The sequence below is a fragment of the Mus caroli genome, chromosome 12 (assembly GCF_900094665.2).
Source record: "Mus caroli chromosome 12, CAROLI_EIJ_v1.1, whole genome shotgun sequence".
In the NCBI taxonomy this organism is placed as follows: domain Eukaryota; kingdom Metazoa; phylum Chordata; class Mammalia; order Rodentia; family Muridae; genus Mus; species Mus caroli.
Window position 1 is genome coordinate 5530061 of NC_034581.1, and position 10394 is coordinate 5540454.

Consider the following 10394-nt stretch of genomic DNA (forward strand, 5'->3'; position numbering starts at 1 on the left):
GTGAAGGTTAGGACAGTCATAAAGTGCCTATTGTGCCAAGAACTAGAAAGCCCATGAAATCTAAAACATTCATCACTGCACACAGCTAGTTCTCCAAAGTGAGATGAGTGGCCACCAGGGGTGGGCTGGCCTGTTTGTATGCACTGTCTAAGCACATTTCAATGTCCTCTTGTGAACTGGATACAGCTCTCCCCAGTTCTCTGGATGAGAACACTCAGATTCCAAGGTATGGGGCAGGTGTGAGCTTGAAGCGCCTGCCCAGGGTCACTTAGTATAAGCCACAAAGGTGAATTTTAACCCTACGTGCGTCTGTGCTCGAATCTCATCTCACTATCACCCAGCATTGCCAGGTTTACAGATCAAAGATGCAAATCTGGACTTGTCCAGCAATTAAATTCTTCCCACACTCATGGGCATTCTCTCAGCCCGTGTGGGGGTGGAGTGAGGGGTTCTAGGCTCAGTCCGTGAGAAAGACAAGGAACTAAGAAGGCTTCATTCACTCCCTGGGCCTAAAGAACTCCAGCCCCCTGCCCATGAAGAGACAGGAAGGACCTAACACAGGCCTGCAAGATACCCAGTGCTGCTGCAGCTGAGACCCACAATTATTGCAACATTTCTTCATTCATCATAGTTAAGTGGAAGGTGAGTGATTATCTAGAGATTATGGGAGACCTGGAATCTTTTCTCTCACCTCAAGCTCCCCCAGGATGCTGCTATTAGCTGAGATATGGTTGGATAGCACTTAAGGACATCCCTTTGCAAACCAAAGCAGTGGGGCACTTGTTTCTCAGGAAGTATTATAGCCATCCAGAAGTTCCTTGGTCTAATTCAGAGGTGTGCTTTAAAGGACAGGCTTGGGACCCAGATGGCTTGTCCTTGGGACAGTGGGGATTCTGGGTCCCCTGTCCTCAGGAGCCAGCACATAATTGAAATGGGAACTTCAGGGGAGAAATTTCAGGCCTTTCTCAGGGGTCTATGAATGTGTACATATATGTGCATGTGTGTGCAGGTAGGTATAAATATGCCTCTCTCTCTCTCTCTCTCTCTCTCTCTCTCTCTCTCTCTCTGTGTGTGTGTGTGTGTGTGTGTGTGTGTGTGTGTGTGTGTGTGTGTGTGTTTGNTCTCTCTCTCTCTCTCTCTCTCTCTCTCTCTGTGTGTGTGTGTGTGTGTGTGTGTGTGTGTGTGTGTGTGTGTGTGTGTGTTTGTGTGTGCGTGTGCGTACGTGCTGGGCAGCAATGGTTCTCTTCAGAATGGGAAAATGGGAAAGCTACTTAAAGTCATCCCACAGAGCTTCTGCAACCTCTTCGTGACTCTCCCCACTCCCCTGGTGTGGTGGCATTCTTCCTGTGGTATGCTCCTGCCCTAACTCTGGTTCACAGTGACCCTCTCATCCTCCACCCACGTGTGCTCCCAGAACACACTCCGAGATTCACAGGCTCCTGAGATATTGGTGCATGAAAATAAGGCTTCACATGATCTTCCTGGCCTCTCCACCCACTCATTGTCTATCCTCCTGTTCCTAAACAAATGACCATGGCCTGTGATTGGGAAGTCCAGTTCTGGGAAGGAGATAATATTGGAAAAATGACGTCATATGCCAGCTGTCTAGGCCACCAGGCCCTTGCTCCTCCTGGCTGTAATAAATACAGCAGAAAAATAAAGACAAGCCAGACTACAGACTCAAGAAAGTGATGTGTCAGTCTTGATCACGGTGAATTGTAGGCCTTGAGGCTCCCCTCAGTGCCCGATAACATATCTTACAGGCCTTGAGCCCAAAGTGACCCTTGGTGGCCATGGTTGAAGCCATGGAGAGAGGTGGATGAGACACACATAAGGGTATTAAGAAAAAGTGTGATACATGATGTTATGCAAGTAAAACATGTGGAAGGTGCTGGAACAGCACCTGAAGGAAGTGAAAAAGTGCCAGTCTCTTCTACTATATCTTGTACACCCATCACCAACATCTCACATCTGCCAACTCATTTGGTTGTTTAACAACACATAATGGAGGTACCTGGGAGCTACGAGAAAAATAAGCAGGTCTTGAAGGAATTGGAAGGTTCTAATCTCATCTTCAATTGCACACAAACACGTATGCTACCTCCAGTATCTTCCTGATCTCAGCAGAGTTGGCCTCTCAACAGTCATGGTGTTCTTAGGTAAACATCACTGTTTCCAAGGATCAAGGAGGAGCCGGGTCTTCTGAGTCTTCAGACATGTTACAGTAAAGCACACTGCAGTCCACATTCTTCTATGTGGTCCTTTCAATAACAAGTGCACACAAGTCCATCATTTTAACCTTCCAGTCAACTTGAGGGCTCCTCTCTGTCCCTAGATATGCCAACAATCACCTTTGTGTGAGTTCAAGCCCTAAGAGATGGTTCTGTGCTCTCAGCAGGACCAACCAACCAACCAACCCTCTAGTTGGGCATGGGGTATGAGGATGTTCAAAAGGGAGACTCGGGGGCCAACTGTGCATAGATTGAGACTCCCTGAGTGTTAGGCAGCCAGGGGAGTCCAGATTCTACTCTTGTCCAAGTACGAGCACAGGTGCTCCATCTTTTCACCCAAACATATTCTTGAACTTCACCAGGGATAAGTTATCTGGAATGTTTTATGGATCTGGGGACTTAGATTCAGATAACTATGTTTGAGATCCTTCAGCTCACTGCTGGAATGTGAATTTAAGCATTGAGCGATCACCCAGAGCACTTAGCTCATACTTGAGCACACCATCACAGGTAGTGAGTGCCACTGGCCGAAAGATCCTCGGCTTCAGCAGGCCAGAGAGTCCTCTGATGTGGGGCTGGCCTAAGCCACGGTGCCTTTTTTTTAGCTTCCTTCCTTAGCAGCTATCCCCGGGCAGAAAAGCTGTACTGTTGCAAACCCAGTGAATCAGAGAGGCCATATTTATTTATTTTGAGACAGAGTCTCACTATGTAGCCCTAGCTACCCTGGAACTTGCTATGTAGACCAGGCTGGCCTTTAATTCACAATGCTCTGCCTCCCAAGAATTGGGGTAAAAGGTGCGCACCACCATGTATGTGTGTGTGTGCGTTATTATATATATAATTATGTATACACTGTATATAGTGTTAGAAAATTTAAGTAAATACAGAGAACAGTGTAATAGATCTCCATTTAGCCACTGGCAAATCTCAACAAGAGCTCACCAACTTCAGTTCATGCCTTCTTCCACCCACCCCTATTGTTATTGGAAAGCAAATCTCAGATAGTTCATTTATATATGTTGAAGTATCTACTTCTAAAAAGTGAAAACTATTTTCTTTTCTTTTCTTTTTTCCTTTTTTCTTTTTTCGAGACAGGGTTTCTCTGTGTAGTCTTGGCTGTCTTGGAACTCACTCTGTAGACCAGGCTGGCCTCGAACTCAGAAATTCGCCTGCCTCTGCCTCCCGAGTGCTGGGATTAAAGGCGTGCACCACCATGCCCGGCTTATATCTATCTTTTCAAGACAGGGCTTCTCTATGTAGTCCTAGCTGTCTTGGAACTCATTTTGTAGACCAACCAGCAGCCAGGCTAGCTTCAAGCTCACAAAGATCTGCCTGCCCCTACCTCCTGAGTACTGGGATTAAAGGCATGGCCCACCACCTCCTTACCAGTGCTAGATATTCTTAAGGATGAAGTAGATATGTGACTTAATAAGATCCATGAAAAACAACAGGAAATGAGATTGTACAAGAAAACCAGAACCCACCTCCCTCAAGAGGCAAGTGTTTTCCTAAGCATTGCCCTGACAAATGCACACCTTTGAAAGGTCTTTTTCCTGATCTGAATCTCTAAAATCTCCCAGAACCTAGATACATAATCCCAACTCAACTGTTTTTCAGGGTCATTGCCATAACTCCGTGTGCCCCTGTCTTCACCTAATGTACCGGCATCCAGGGATGGTTCCACTCAAAGACACTAGGCACCACTTGCTAGTGCTCCTCTCCAGTGCCTCCTTTGTCCTGGAGGGACTAAAGCAATACCTCCTCCCAAATGCTGAGGGTTCACCCAGTCTTAGAGGAATGGTGGGAAGCACAGCAGCAGCCCGCAGCCTGCATCCCACACCATCGGACACAGGCTATCCTCACACATCAGTTTGCTTAAGAGGAGTATAGTACTTCCACTAATGGCTCTCTGAACCGGAAAGAGGCAGAATTTTCATGACCCCCATCCCCACATGTTTTTGAAGCTTAACCAGGGCAGAACCTAGCTCTGAAGAATAACGGCAGGTCCTACTGCTTAAGATGAGGTACGCAGATAACTGGGAACTTCCTCCACACCCTGCAAGGACCTCATCCACAGTTGTCTCAGGTCATATGCTCAGGACAAGGCTGCACACTGACGCTGCTGCGGCTGCTCACCTCCCTCCATTGAGCCTTCTAGACAAACCTTGCCTGGTCTCTGTCAGACCCCATCCTCATTAGGGACTCAGTCTATCTACTCATCATGGAGATCTTGCTTGTCCAGATCCCTCAGTCCAAAGAAATGTCTAGAGCTTGGTCTATTCTTAATTGAGCTTCTGATTGCTCTTTCCTCTTGCTGGCCCTTAGAGTCCTATCCTGCAAAGATACCTTCATTCATTAAATAAGTAACTATTTAAAGCCCACTCTCTTACAGATCTAAGGATTAGAATAGACAATAACACAAACACCACCCTACCCCAGCCCCAGATTTGAAGGATCACACGCTAGAAAACATTGCACCCATTCGGACCACTAATGATGCTTTCATACAGACTTGGCACCGCTGTCTCTCCAAAGTGTTGAGATCTGTATTCAAATTATTTACCTTTCCCCCAAGGGAATAGGGTTGCAGACCAATATGACTCAAGAGAGAGTTCTTAGGGCAATGAGATGGCTTGCCCAATAAAAGTATCTGTCATCAAGCCTAGAGACCTGAGTTCAGTCCCTGGGACTCACATTGTAGGAGAGAACAAACTCGTGCAAGTTATTTTTGTATTCCAGGACTGCACCATTGCATGCACCACAGGAAACATACATACATGCATACATGCATACATACATACACACATACATACATATACATGAATAGCTAAATGAATAAATAAATACAAATTTAAAACAACAAAAAAAGAGAGAGGTCTGCCTTATTATGTTACAAAAGTTTTATTGCCTTGGGTCATTCTTCCTGCTGCTATATTACTTTCTCCTAGAAAAGAGGTTAATTTCAAGGTGATTTGCCTTTCCATTGGAGGGGACTCTCTCTCCTCTCTCTCTCTCTCTCTCTCTCTCTCTCTCTCTCTCTCTCTCTCTCTCTCTCTGTCTCTCTGTCTCTCTCTCTCTCTNTGTATGTATGTATGTATGTATGTATGTATGTATGTATGCCTGTGCAAACAATCTGTTGAATTCTATGAGGATTCTATGTGACTTCTGGTGGGATTCTATCAAGCATCTACTTGGGTTCCATTAAGATAACATAAAGATGCTGTGTTTAACCACAAGGAGTATATACCAGTCTCATAAAGATCCAAAGAGGTTTTCAAGCATGAGGCTCACAGCCTTGGCAAGTGTGTGGATGAGCAAAGAGATTCAGCTGCCCCCGCCCCCGCCCCCGCCCCGCCCCCTGCCCATGCCCTATAAATTATACTGCGTGGTTCTTCCGCTTGCCTCCTTCTGGTGCCCTGCACAGAATCAGTTTAATGAGATGAATTAAATATAAATAAATAAAAGGAAAACCCCAGAGCAAACAGCACATGGTGTGCTTGGCAGAGTGTATCTCTGACATGAAAGGATGTGGGGCTCATCAAAGGTGCCAGAGACAGTCACGAACGAACGAAGTGCCTGCATCAAAAGCTACTTCCGGCACCCCAGCCGCCTATCTTCATTCTTGACTGTTGGGTCCCTATTGTCAAAGCTGTCTTTGGGAGCTCCTGTTTGAGGTGCAAGCAGTCAGGCGTCTTCATAAGTCCTAACCACAGTCACTAGCAGCCTGCAAGAGGCTGGGCTACTCCCACGAGTGCTGGCTCCTGGTCAGCTCTCAGCAGGTTCCTACAAGTGCTGTTCTCCACCCCTGGGTTGCGGAGGACAGCTGCAGACAGGCCTCCGGTCAGGCAGCTGGGAAGAATCAAGTGGGGCGATGGGGTGGGGGGTGGGGTGGGGTGAGGGAAGCAAGCAAGAAGGCCAGCTTTAGTCAGGGTTGGGAGGGAGAAGAAAAGAGATGCCCGACCTGGGGTGGGCAGGACTCCAGAGCTGGAAATCTGACAACCACTGGCCCAATTCCTGCAAGCCAAGGCACTGTCTTCTGGTTTATTTGCCTTCATCCCGGATTCGGTGCCCTTAAGTAGAATTTTCTATGCTGATAGAAATGGGTCTTAACTATATGATATGGTATGCTGGCCCCTCTCCAGCCCCCAGCAATCAAATATGACTAATGAGCACTTAAACAGCCATCATCTCGTACTAAACAACAAATGTGACAATTTGCCAAATTATAGTAAATTTAAATATTACTTGTAAAAAGGGCAACCCCATTGTTTTCTTTTATTCTTTTGAGATAGGGTCTCATGTAGGCTAAGCTGGCTTTAAACGCACCTCGTACCTGAAGGTAGCCTTGAACTTCTGATTCCTCCCCTTCTACCTCCCCAGTGCTGGGATTACAAATATACACTACTCTACCTGCTGTATGCAGTGGTACACATTGAATCCTGGCTTTATGTGCGCTCTAATGCCTGAGCTACATCGTCACCCTGCAGCAACCTTATTGGACAGGGCACTTGGGTGCAGGTGACACTCACTAAACAACCCTTCATAGAGCAGTAAGCTCTGTTCCTATACGGGACAGTTCTTACCTGTGTACAGTAGTGATTCCTGTTGGCCCCCAAAATGTAGACATGCCTTGCCAGTGGATGATTGTGATGATCTGGCTTCTAGTCTGCACACAGCTTCAGACTTTGTGGGTAACCTGGGGCAGGTCTTCTCACTGAGGTAGAAGAACAAAGGTTGGCTGTACCCCATGTGTAGTGGCTCCCAGGCAGCCTAGGTGTGGAACAGGACAGCCCTGTAAGACATTCTGAGTTCTTTTCGTTACCTGTCTTATACACCCCTCGGGCCCACCAATGGTAAATGTGCCAAGGGAAAATCAGAGGCAATTATCTAAACGATAGTGATTATGTACTTGGCTTTGTGGCCAAACTATAAACTAGCTTCAATTCTCAACCCCACTACCTACAGTCTGTGGGCCTTTTTGCTTAGTCAGTGTTGAGCTGACGTGAGAACACTGGAGGCTCGGGTCTAAACTGGAGTGGTCTGGAGTTGATGTCTATACACAGACTACTGAGTTCTCAGGGATTTTGTGAGCCAGCTGATAAACTTGTCATTAACAACTTAACTACAATTACACAAGTTACGTTAAAAGCAAAGATAAAGAGGATTCACTATTCCATAAAGATTTTATTATTACATATTCTCTTAGAGTTATTTATATGAACTGTCTGTAGATTTTATTTTATTGATTGTTCTGACATAGAAAGTGACAGAAGAAAAATTAAATAATGCAGATAAACTCTAATTCTGTCACTTCCAATTATTACATTGTCAAAACTTAAAAACAGAAGAAATAGTCACACATTGGTCCTCTTTATGGATTCAGCAAAGGTGTCATTCATGTTGGAGTTTTATACACAGCTTGCTTTTAAAAATCTCCCTGTGGAGTCTGTAGAGATGGCTCAGCAGTTAAAAGCACCGAATGCTTTTCAGAGGTCCTGAGTTCAATTCCCAGCAACCACATGGTGGCTCACAACCATCTGTAATGGGATCCAATGCCCTCTTCTGGTGTGTCTGAAGAGAGCAATGGTGTACTCATATACATAAAATAAATAAATAAATCTTTAAAAAAAATTTCCCAGTGCTTCACTAGTTTAATAGCTGTTCCATTTTCTGACAGGCAAGGTAACTCTGGGATCAAGTGACAGTTCTGCCATCTGTAAAATGTAGATTTAAAATGTCACATACTCTCAATGCCTCCAAGTATGCTTTGTTCTTTATAAGAGGAGAGGAGATGAGAGAGAGAGAGAGAGAGAGAGAGAATACATTTTCAGACTCTTGAAGCTAGTATGGTGGAGACAAGTTCATGTCATGTGAAATTGGACATAGTACTACCGGAGGATCCCACAATACCTCTCCTGAGCATATATCCAGAAGATGACCATGCCAGTTTTATGTGGGTTCTGGCACATGAACACAGGTCTTAACACTTACGTGGCAGGTGTTTTACCATCTGAGCCACTTCCCCAGCCCCTGGGCTCTAGATTATTTCTAAAGAAACTTTGCAGTGCCTACACTAAGCTGGGGCATTTTCAATGTCCCCTAATCCGGTGTTTTCTCTACCTGAGAAGTTCTGGCTTTTATTGCAATGTCTCTATCCTCCAGTCCCTCAAGGGTAAGTTCAAATGTCACCTTCCCAACAGAATATGAAATGTCACTCTCCCAATCTTTCCAAGTCCACCGCTATCTCCATGACCCTCTATCCCCTTGCCCCTCGCCTCCCCTCCCCCCACTGAGATGAATGTTCTATAGACAAATGAGGATACAGGACACTGACACCTACATTCTTCTCTCCCACTGCCACTAAAGGATTTTCATGTCTCGGTGTGTTCAAGACCAAACCACACGTGGGATGCTGCTAACTCCATATAGGCCCAGAGGGATTCTGGCCAACCTACTGACACCAATGTCACCTTCTTCCATTCCTGTGTCTCTTGAGTTCCAAAGTGACAAAATCCTTGGGTACTAAGAAAAAGCCTTTCCCTCATGCCCCTAAATGGGACAGTGCAGCATGGTCCACTCCTTCCAGTCTACCTCACAGTGCATCACCAGAGTCTTAGGGCATCTTCCACTGATGCCAGGATCTCATGAAGCTCTGTGTTTCCACAAAAGAAAGCCATTTCCTGTGTTGTCTATGGCCCTTGACTCTCAAGAGCCTAACCATCACGTGGCAACATCTCTCTGTCGTCCTCATGAGGGTTCCCATCCTTCTTCCCCAAAATGCACGTTACATCTGAGGTTTTCTTTTTCTTTCAACTAAACCCCTGGGCCAAATAAATCAAAGAAGAGAAGGAAACACAGGGTCAAAATCACTGTAGTGATGGCATAGCTTCTTGTCTGTCCTATCATACAGATCCCAGAGGTCCTACCAAGCTATATCTGGGTCTAGGAGAAGGCTGCTGTAAACAGTGGGTAATCTTTCCCTCAAGCCCTAAAGGTGCAAGAGTGGAACATCTTAGGTATGTGAGAAGGTAACATGGCTGACCCAGTACAAGAGAACTTTGGCGGTGAGCTCCTCAAGGCTCTAACTACATGCCAAGCCTTCTCTGGCCCCAAGGTGGGGACTTGGAAGAAGTGTGGGCACAGGGCACTGTGCCTGGTAGCACAGTGGCTACCCTAGGTGCAGGTCTGGGGTGCACAGGCTGAGGTCAGAGTTAGTGAGCCCAGCCTTACCTTCTCCATTCTACTAGTTTGTCCCTTGCATATTTATAGACCCAGTGCTTTTATAGATATGTTTTATGCATGTCTGTAGGTTTTATCTTATGCTCTTAAGGTTTGGATCTTCTTTGGTCAGCCAAATGGTAGGTAGGGGAAAACCTTGATCTCAGAGTACCGAGCTGTGGTTTAGAGTTCTCACCAGCCCCAGACGCTGTTGCATCACCTGGACCTGCCCTTTTCATCTCTAGACCCTGTTGTAAAATTGGACACCAACCCCCCTGTCTAGTATGGTGATTTAAAAATGGGTTCATGATCCTTTTTATGTGTCCTTTGACATTCTTCCCAGGAAAAGCTAGACACTACTAGACCAAGCTGCATTATGCTAGAACCTTCCAGCCTGAGCTTTCTGCAGATGTTCAGGGTAGGTTAGCCTGACACAGATTTCTCTAGAAAGAAGGTGTCTCCCAAGACCAGAATCAGGCCCCAAGAGGAGGACAGGGAAAGTGAGTACTCATTTTTATAGGTATCTCAGTTGGGGCGAGATGGCAGGGGGAGGGGCCAAGGCTAGACTGGACGATTGTGGATGGATGACCAACTATACCATCTTCTGCTCCTTCTTCCCTCCCCAGGAGGCTTCGCCAGGGAACATTTCTTATTTGTTTGGAAAGCCCAGAGTGTTACACACAGTCTGGAGAAGTCATGATCTGATAAAATGTCAGGTTTTTTTTTTTTAGTATCAGGTTAACTTCTCTGGCCAAGGTGGTACCACCAAAGGTGGCTGTGCTGCTGCCCAAGGGACCAGAGTGGAGTCCCTTCTATACTCTCCCTCTGCTATGTCCTCTCAGTACACTGGATGACAAAGTGTGCCCATAGCAACCTTGACTGGTCCTGTTGGTCTTGTGAAGTGGGTGCTCCCAAGCGCTCTCCCTCCCTCCCTCCCTCCCTCCC